Here is an 11002-nt window from a genome sequence, read left to right on the forward strand (position 1 = left end):
AAATGTAACCAGAGCTGCATCAGCACTAAGGATGTTGTACCTTAGTACAAGTGCCAGTATATGCTAGTACCAGAACTAGGTTTTTATCTCAGTACTGCAGTACCAGTACTTTTTTATGAAGTACAGTACGTTTATATATTTATCATACTGTGAATGAATACACACTGTGAATCAAAAATAACATGTATAATAGTATGTATATTTACATATATTAATGATACAGTTTTAAAGTATTTCCATTTAACGCGTGTACACTTCAGTGACGTGAATCTTCATTGATTACAATTGATCAAAATAAGATTTTAAAATGTTTCATCATGCATAGAATTCTGGAAACAAAGTGATCCCTCGGAAGTATTAATCACAACAAAATAACATAAGAATTGCAGACCGGGTTTGATTGAGTCTGTACATGAGGGATAATGAATAAATGCAACATCCCTCACGCTCCCTAGCACCGGCTTGAGCGGTACTCAATTCTCAACACTTTGTAGTGTTTGCATCAATGATCCCGAAGGACCAGAAAATATAACAACACTGAAGAAGCCCTTCTTGGACAGAATATATATCCAGTTTCAGAAAATACATTAAAATTCACACAACCTACGGTGAAAGACCTACCTTTTAGATGGTTCTTATCGCAATAAAATCAACAGTTCAACAAAAAGGCATGAATTTTATTTTGACTACTAGAATAAATGTTAATAACCATAATTTTCGCATATTAACCCCTTAATAATGAATCCCTTTTGAAAACTGATTGCTTTTAACAGTTATGCATAAAAACTACAACAAAAATAAATACAGAATTAATTTATGCAATATGATTTCTCTTAGCTAAATGTTCATGTAATGCAATTTCTTAAGCTCGTATAACTTGATTTTTTATAGTTATGAGTAATATTTGAAAAAAAATCTTAAATAATGAATAAATTCATGGGATTTACAGCTTCACTTTTTGAGAAAAACTGATGACATTTTTATCATAACCAAAGTACTGTATGGTATTGCAGGGGCAGTACCACTTCTTAAAGAATGAAATGCAGTACCAGTAGTAGCAACAATTTGTAAGAGTATTTCAGCATCAGGAACACATCTTGCAATATCATTGCAGAACCGGTACCAGTAATGTGGCTCTGGTCATAACGCAGGCTATTTAGGGACTCGTGTTGTCCTGCTTATTTTGCATAACAGGAAGAATGTTCACAAACCTTACTGCATTTAGGTTCCCCCGAACGATGACCAAATCTGTTATTTGATTTTGATTGATTATGCAAAAACCATGAGGCTATCACTATTAAAACGGTCTTGTTCCTGCACGCAACATTGGGCAAATCTCTCATTCCGTTGCCCGTTTACACTGACCCTACCGTCAGCAAAACTGACCCCGGAGCGTAACTTGTCGGTAAAAATCACAATTCGCCATTAGGCTCGGGTCCAAACTAACGGGCGGTTCTGTGACGCGCAGTTAAAATGTGTCCTGTATAAGGTCGACACGATCGAATCAGAATTAGTTGTTGTTTTTTTTGTCTAAGGCGATTACGTATGGTCTGAACCAAGTTAAGTATATATTATTAAGGGCATGTTATTTATCCTTTTGTGATAGACTTGATCTTTTTATGATATATGACGTCATCACGCATAATTCAGTACAAAAAAAGGAACAATGGTGGTATTGTTGAGACTTCTTGTAGTTTCAAAGTAACAAACAGGATTAAGAAAATGGAATAGAGAAAAAAGAATTCCAAAAGGAAGCCCAACACGGCAAAATTGAAAATGTTGCAGGCTCGGTTTGATTAAGCCTGTTCATGGACTGTACTGGCAAGTGCAAACTACCGCCCACCGGCTTTAGCAGAAATCAAGATTTAAACTTAAAATGGTAAAATTTTGAATTAAGAAACATCCACAGATGTGATCATACGGCGGTTGTTATGGACTCTTAAATGTGACACAGTAGTGCCATTCCATAAAAAATGGCGTATGGTCCAAAGTAATAGAAAGCGTGTGCCCTGAGCCAGAAAACAATATGGGGAACCAAACAATCTGACATTTCGAAGTGGGGTCAGAAGTTATGAAGCATGCATATCACGGAAAAGCCGTCAAAGAAAAGTTAAAAAGAGGGCAACATATCCTAAAGGTGATTTAACATTATTCAAGAAGGAACATTGGAACAACTCAACTAGAAAATGCCAAAAAGTTAAAACTTACAATACCACAAACACAACAATAATCTCGTTCTGAACGAATTTTAAGGATCGGAAATATAACATCTCTGATTGAATGTACAGGGCAACTTTTTTCATTATCCACACGTCGCAAAGAACGCTGATGTGGCAATAAAATAGAACAAAGAATCCCTTAGTAAAGCACAATACGGCAAATTTGAAAATGTTGCAGGTTTTGTTTGATTAATCTGCACAGCATTAATACAAACGAATGTATCACAGCCCCAAACAGAAGAAGCATATGTGATTACTGGTACAACTGTAGCTTCATACAGTTTTGTAAATGCTTCATAAGGAATACCTTCAAAACTCTAGTTTTAGCAATTAACTTTCCTAATAGTATATGAGCATCCTATGCAACAGTTTTAGCTGTAATAGAATAATCAAGATGTTCGGTCAATACAAGACGGAAATATTTGTACTGTATAAAATAATTGAGATTTGTATCTCCTTTTTAAACACATAATCTGAACAAGTTAAAGGTGGATTTCTAAAGTGAAGAATGTTGAATACATTTTTATACACTAACTTAACAGTTTAATATATTAAGGCTCTCAATTAATTGAGTCAAATGCCTTTTAAAAATATATAAGGGCACAGAAAGTTGACAGACGTTGTTTCGGTCTAGTATCAATAATACTGGTTAAAGATTGAATGTGATCTACTTACTCCGACCTGGTCTTAACTCATTCTGACTCTCAAAAATTATATATTTTCTCAAAACACCATGCATTTAGTCTTTTATTTATTAATGTACAATATAGTTCATATATAACTGGTGTTATAGCTATACCCCGATAAATGATCTTTTGCGTCACTAGTAGTTGACTTAGAAATTGGTTTAATAAAGTTTTGTTCCATATCTGAGTCAAAAATCCTAATTTAAAACAATTGATAAATAATGTATGCAGAAAAGAGATAACATAATTAGTTTTTCAATACTTCAACAGGTAGTTCATCAACACCAACAGCTCTGTTTCGTTAAATGTTAAGTACAGCTTATTTAACTTCTTGCTCTGTAAAACCTTGTATGATAAAATAAAATACTATTTATTTGTGTTTCTTTTTATGAAGTAAGAAATAAATAATATTTTTCCCTCTAAGCCTTTTAACACTAATTTTTGAAAATAAAAATAAGCGGATTTCAATTGCATTGTAGGATATACGAGGGCTGTCCGGAAAGTTCGTAGACAAGGCTATAAAAATTATTATAAGCAGTCATATTAACATGATAATTAAATATTTTGCTTAAGTATGTATTCTGCTACAAATTTCTAAATTAAAAAACATGATAAAAGTTGTATTCGCAAATCGCCAATCACCATGGCAACATGATCAACGAATCACGGAGCACTTTGATTTCATGACAATAGCTCCTCGAATAAAAAGTTGCTAAAAGTTGTAATCTTAACGCAAACTCTTGTTTTAATGTTGCGACATCAAAGGGTACTATTGCGTGATATTTAGTGAAAATTACAACGTCATACGCAAAGAAACAACTTGTTAACGACGATTATAGGCAATGAAGTTGCGTTAGTTTTGTGTCGCAAAACTGACGTCAAATTCAAGGACGGAGCAACGTAATGTTATTTAACTTCAAAGCAACGCTAATAATGATTATAATCTTTACTTGAAAAACAAAATCAACCATAGATTGTTAAGGGCAACTTGTGTTTAATTGTCAAACACGATTAAGAAGCGGTGATGACAGTATTTTGTATAAGAAATGTATAAGATGACCAAAAGCAGCATGACCGAAATGTCGCAGATTGCGTTACAACAATCCTTGAAAAAAAGACAGACATCTCACAGACTGTATGGGAACCAGTGACACCTTTGTTGTTTTTTTAATGTAGTATATGAAATTCATAAAGTAATAGCAAGGGAACATAACATGTATTAAGTATACGCCAGGCAGGTTCCATGGCTGTTTAAAATGGATGAAATTGAATATTGGATAAACATGAAATTAAATTGACGCCGTTGACGTTGTCAAAGTGCTCCATGACGATGTATATTTGTTGTATGTATATGCTGTAAAAATACACACGTAAGTCACAATTCAGTAATTTTTGATAAATGTGTTCGCTAGATATGTATATTTTTGCTGACAAAATTTGTACAACGTATGTATTGTTATACAATAAAAATGAAGAAGTATATGAACTTTCCGGACATCCCTCGTACATACAGTATTATTTTTGAATTGATCGAGATTTCATCACCGAACTTTACACGTAATCAATGTTATGACAAATGTGTAAAATTGTTCTTTTGCCTTTCTTCGATATCAAATTTATCTATATCTATATATTATATGAAGTATATATGTACACAAGGCACATATATTTCTATTAGCATTGATAATTGCTGCAAGCTATGTGAAATGTTTAATAGCTTTGGAAAGAAAAGTTGGGTACTTATTATTCAAGTGTGTATGTCTATGACGTTTTGTTTTTACAATATTGACTACCGCTACCAAGCGGTAAGTGCACAAGTTAATTTATAACAGCCCACTTAATTATGGCAACATTTAATCAAGTTTTTTAGACATTTAGGACATGTAATTACAGGTTAACATTTCTATTTAATATTATAATTCTTACAATAACGGCGTTTGACCGAATCACGTTAGAAGGAAAGAAACCGTTTAATTATCTTTATGACAATTGTTAACGAATGCGCCCATAACAACCGAAAATTTTAAGTGTTAAGAATAAGTTAATGTTTAGTTAATATAAAAATAGAAGGAAACGCAACGGCCGATGTTGTTTAGTGGAAAGCATACTGAACCGGCAATCCAGAGACCCTTGGTTTCAGTCCAGGCTGCGGCGTGCCGATTATTCGTGCAATTTTATATTTTATTAAGCAAATTATTATTCAACACGAACCCGTTAAATTTTGAATTACCTTTTATGGTTTCCTTTCACATAGGTTCTGAAAACAAAGTCTGTATTAGAAACATTATTTTGTTGATTAAACATGTGAACCAGAATAAGTTGTAGATGAGCCCATGCATTTTAAGACTACTTCAACTTTATGTTTCGGTCATCAATGGATAAGATTGACATACCAATGAATTCACTTAACAAAAAAAAACTTTTCATAATTCATGACATGTTAGAGAGTATAAAGAGTGACATTATGTGAATGTAATAGATATGTATTTTATGGCTTAAATACAGAATACACCGACGCACTTTTGTGTGCAATTTAATCATCCAAGGCCTAGCACGCTTTACACATCCGTTTTGACCACTTCCTCGTGTTTACCTATCCCAGGTTACTATTAGGTAGATTTGTGCTCTATCACAGCAACGGTAAATGCAATGACAATGACATTGTTTTAATATTGGCCCCCGATCTATTACAAAAATATATACATGAGATATAATTTCTTGACTGCTGTCAGTACAGATCGATATAAATCGTTATAAATGATAACATGTTCTTTGAAAAAAATTCAATTATTTTAACATGGTATGAAGTATATGTAGCCAAAGGCAAAATCCTTGAATTGATATCACAATAATTATAAAACATCTTTGATTATACAGTTAGGAATTGAAATATAGTTATCTAGCTTATAGCTTTACTAAGTAAATAATTTGTTTTCGACTAACAAGAAAAATATATTAATTAGAATGCTTGCAGACAATTACTCATGAGACAAAATTGTAAATTTACAACATTGCTTTAAGACATCGATCGATAAATACCCAACTTTGTACTTCCATACCATTCACATTGAAATACAGTCGACTCTCGTTATCTCGAAGTTATCGGGACAAAAAAATATCGAGATAACGAAATGTCGAGATAAACATATTAGGTTTTGAATAAGGTGTAGTAAGCAAGTCTACAAGATATAATAAGCCACGCCTTTAATATCAAATATCGTTATTGTTACTGTGTGTATGTTTACTTGATGTTTGGGAGTTTATGAGTGTATACTTGGATGCAACACATATAATAAAATATATAAACCATCCTTCGGGTCTTGTTTAGTTTGTGTGCTAGTAAGCCATCCAAATAGAAAATATAAATGTTACATTGGCGACGAGGATCGGATAAAAAAACACTGTGGATTAATTTAAACTGACTCTGTGAAAAAAAGCAGATTTGAAAATGGATAATTTACCTGCTTTTCCGAAATTCGATGTTTTTGCTGATGAAAATTCTCTGGGAGTACGATGGGAAAAGTATTTGGATAAATTAGAAAACTTATTTGTTGGACTGGGTATAAACACTAGAAAACGAAAAAAAAAGCACTGTTACTTCATTATGCAGGTGATGATGTTTACGATATCTATGATACATTGAATTTAAGAGAAGACAATGAAAACTACGAGGAAACGAAACTTGGATTAACAACATACTTTAAGCCAAGAAAAAACACACAATTCGAAATATTCGAATTTCGTAATATGAAGCAGTTGCATGGGGAATCTATCGACCAGTTTACAACAAGATTACGCCAGAAAGCTAAGAATTGTGAATTTTTGGACATTGACTCAGAAATTAAAAGCCAGATCATACAGGGTGTTGTTTCACAAAACATGAGAATGCAGTGTTTACAAGATCCGGATAAATCACTTAATGACTTACTTACAAAAATGAGAACCATGGAAATATCAAAAACTCAAGCAGCAAATATGTCAAAGGATACAAGTAGTCAGCAAGTAGTGCGGGTAAAAAGCAATCCTCGATTTAGCCGTCAATCAAAGGGATTCGCACCTAAACGTTATCAGCAACGTTCATATCAAACTATCCCAGAAGCAAGTTCGTCGTCGGGAAAGCGAAACAACCCTCAAGAACTAAAGATAAAATGCCGAAATTGTGGAGGAAAGTATCCATCCTGCTATCGGAGCGGAATGCAACTACTGTCATAAGAAGAATCATTTCATATCGGTTTGCAGAAAACGTCAAAACAAGGTGAAGTTAATCGATGATGAACAGTCGGATTCACAAGTTTTATCAAAAGCAAGCACACCGAGTGTCAGTTCAAATGAGTGCGATGTTTTATTTGGATTTAAAATATCAGATGGGAAAAAAGTGCCAAAGAAAAGCATTAAATTAAATGGAGTAGATATTAATGTGTTGATAGATAGCGGTTCATCGTTAAATATTATTAGCGAAATCGACCGCGAGAAAATTAACATTCGTCCAGAAATCAAGAAAACGAAAACAAAAGCATTCGCATTCGGGCAGAAATCTCCACTTCCATTCATAGGCAAATGTTCCCTGCTTTGTGGAGTCGGACTCAAAATTTATGACAAAAGATTTCCATATCGTTAAAGGCAACAAAGAATCATTGATCAGTTATGAATTATCGTAGAGCTTGGAATTTTACCGCAAATACAATCAGTTCAAAAATCAGTTCAAAGCAAAGACGCATATTCAGGACTTATTGAAGAATATTCTCAAGTTTTCACAGGCTTAGGATGTCTGAAAGACAGAAAAGTTAAGTTTCATATTGATGAAAGTGTGTTGTACCTGTAGCTCAACCGCCTAGGAGAGTTCCATTTCATGTACGTGCGCAAGTCGAACAGGAACTGAAAAGTTTAGAGGAAATGGATGTCATTGAAAAAGGTTATAGGTTTTACCGACACCATGGGTTTCGAACTTAGTAGCGGCTCCGAAACCTAATGCTCCGCATGAAGTGAGAGTGTGCGGTGGATATGAGAAAGCTAACACCGCAATCAAAACAGAGAAAAATGTTTGCCCGACGGTATATGATATCATCTTGACGTTAAACGGCCCGCAACGGTATTTCACGTCTAGATCTGTACAAAGCTTTCCATCAAATTGAATTGGATGAAGCATCACGTGTAATGACAACGTTTCAGACCCATATTGGACTGTTTAGGGTATAAACGTCTAAATTTCGGGGTGTCCGCAGCACCGATAATTTTCCAAAACGAGCTTCGTCAAGCACTTCAAGGTCTAAAAGGCATATTGAATATTGCCGACGACATCGTATGTTTTGGTAAGACACATGAGGAACACGATGCCAATCTTCGCGCTTTACTGCAACGTCTTCAAGATAGAAACCTCACACTGAACAGCCAAAAATGTTCATTCGGACAATCTAAAATCAAGTTCTACGGATATGTATTTTCCGAAATCGGAATTTCACCCGATCCTGACAAAGTAACTGCAGTGAAAAATATGGACAGACCAAAATCAATATCCGAAATCCGTTCATTTCTTGGTCTCACGAACTATTTGTCTAAGTTCATAGATGGCTATTCAAGCTTAACAGAACCATTAAGACGACTTACACATAAAGGTGTAAAATTTGAATGGACTGCCGACCAAAAAAAATCGTTCACATCATTAAAAGATACCTTAATTAGTGATAAGGTCATGACATATTTCGATCCTAGAAAGGAAAACTGAACTCTGGGTTGACGGAAGTCCAGTTGGATGCTCAGGAATACTTATTCAAAACGGCAAAATAGTATCATATGGAAGCAAAGCATACAATTCGGTTCAGACGCGATATTCTCAAACAATAAGAGAAGCTTTGAGTGCTGTCATCATGATTCAGCATTTCCATTTGTATTTATTCGGCAAGAAATTAAAAGTGATAACAGATCATGCTGCACTTCAGTCAATCTTCAACAATATCAAGACAATACAGTCACCAAGATTAGAACGTTGGCGTTTTGAAGTTGACAACGAATGATTTCCAGACAGTTTTATAGACCAGGTAAAATGATGATATCAGATTATCTTTCCAGGCATCCACATGCAAGAACACGAAACAAATACAGTAGCCGAGCAGTATATCAGCTTTATCACAGATAACGCTTTGCCAGATGCATTGAAGCTGTCAGATGTAGCAAAAGCTACTGAAACGGACTGTATATTAAGCTGTGTAAGAAATGCGTTAGAACAAAATGACTGGAAAACTCAAAAATGCAAATTAGATGAAAGTTTTCGGTTATACGAGAATTTGAATAAAAATCAAGAACTTGCAGTTGCATATACGGAAGATGGATTTGTGCTTTTACGGGGTACAAAACTTTGCATACCAGAAAGTCTGCAAAAACAAACTGTTATGCTTTCGCATGAAGGTCACCAAGGCCAATCAAAATGCAAAGGATTATTACGTGAGAATTGCTGGTTTCCACATGTTGATAGCATGGTAGACGAAACGTGTAGATCATGCATTGTATGCCAAGCTGCATCAACAAGAATTATTCCAGACCCGATCAAACCAACATTACTACCACGAGATGTGTTTTCTGAAGTCAGTTGTGACTTTTGTGGACCATTTCCAGACGGTTACATGTTACTAGTTGTTATATGTGACTACAGTAGATTTCCAGTAGTTGAAAGAATCAAATCGACTGCCGCAGATACAGTCATACCGCGATTAGAGGCGATATTTTCGATATTCGGATATCCAGAAGTAGTGAAAACGGACAATGGACCTCCGTTTCAAAGTCGCGCATTCAGAGAATTTGCTGATAATTCGGGATTCAAACATAAACGAATCACTCCATTGCACCCACAGGCAAATGGAATAGTTGAGAGATTTATGGCGCCACTGCAAAAAGCAATTTAAACAGCGATAGCGTCCAGACAAGATTATAAAAGAGCGTTAAGTAGATATCTTATGAATTTTTCGGAACACACCACAAACAACTACACAAACAGCTCCTAGTGAATTACTGTTCAATCGTAAACTAAAGACAAAATTACCAAAAATGACATTTGATAACAAAGATACAGATATTCGTGACAGGGACAGTCTATCAAAAGCGAAAAACAAAATATACGCTGATAAGAAACGTAGAGCTCAGCGAAATAATTTGAAACTGGGAGATCGTGTATTATTAAAACGGGAACAACGAAATAAGTTTTGAAACAGCGTTTGACCCTACCCCCGGGATAATCATCGCTATGAAAGGATCTATGCTAACAATCAAACATAAAGGAAAAGAAATCACAACGGGACGTTTTCCAAATTTAGATATGTTCATGGAGATCAAGAGCCGGTGCAGACGAAACCTGCAGATAATACATCTTTACCCTAGAAATAGGCCGCAGAGGAAAACGCCGACCGCCGAGACGTTATGAAGATTAAAAAAAGAGAGAAAGAGAATGGTTTAATCTATGATACAATTTCTCCTTACAGCTATAAGGGTTAATGACTCAAATGTGTGGGCCATAAATAATGCCCTAATTATATTTGCTATCATAGCAGTGTATCATTTATATCCGCTTGCTGAATTTATTAATCTTAGGAAAAAGTGATAGCGTATGTGAGAACATTCTGTTATTCGTGAAATAAATACTTTTGGTTTTTATTAAATTACCTTATAATTGGTTTTTGTGTGGTAGAAACGGAAAAACAAATCATTCTTTTGATAACAATGCTAGTTGTTTGAACAAATGTTGTGATAATAATGTAATTTGCTTGATATTTTGTGACATTACGAAAAAATAGAAAAAGATATGACAATTAACAATAACATTATATTTACATTACTTCGTTGAAACAGATGCCTAGTACACTGATTAGACTAAATCGCATTGGTTAATGAACTCTGCTGAAAAAGGAGAAGAGTTTATAACAATAGACTTGCTATAAATATAGCTTATTTTATACGGGAAAAAAATATTTCTTATTACAATATGTTTGCACATTGAAATTTAAAGTTTTGATGATTTAAGTTTATTGATTTTATTGATGAGTTCTAAACTAAAGATAGAGGAGGATGTAGTAAGCAAGTCTACAAGATATAATAAGCCACGCCTTTAAT

The sequence above is a fragment of the Ruditapes philippinarum genome, unplaced genomic scaffold (assembly GCF_026571515.1).
Source record: "Ruditapes philippinarum isolate M1 unplaced genomic scaffold, ASM2657151v2 ctg1400_1_1_1_1, whole genome shotgun sequence".
Taxonomy (NCBI): domain Eukaryota; kingdom Metazoa; phylum Mollusca; class Bivalvia; order Venerida; family Veneridae; genus Ruditapes; species Ruditapes philippinarum.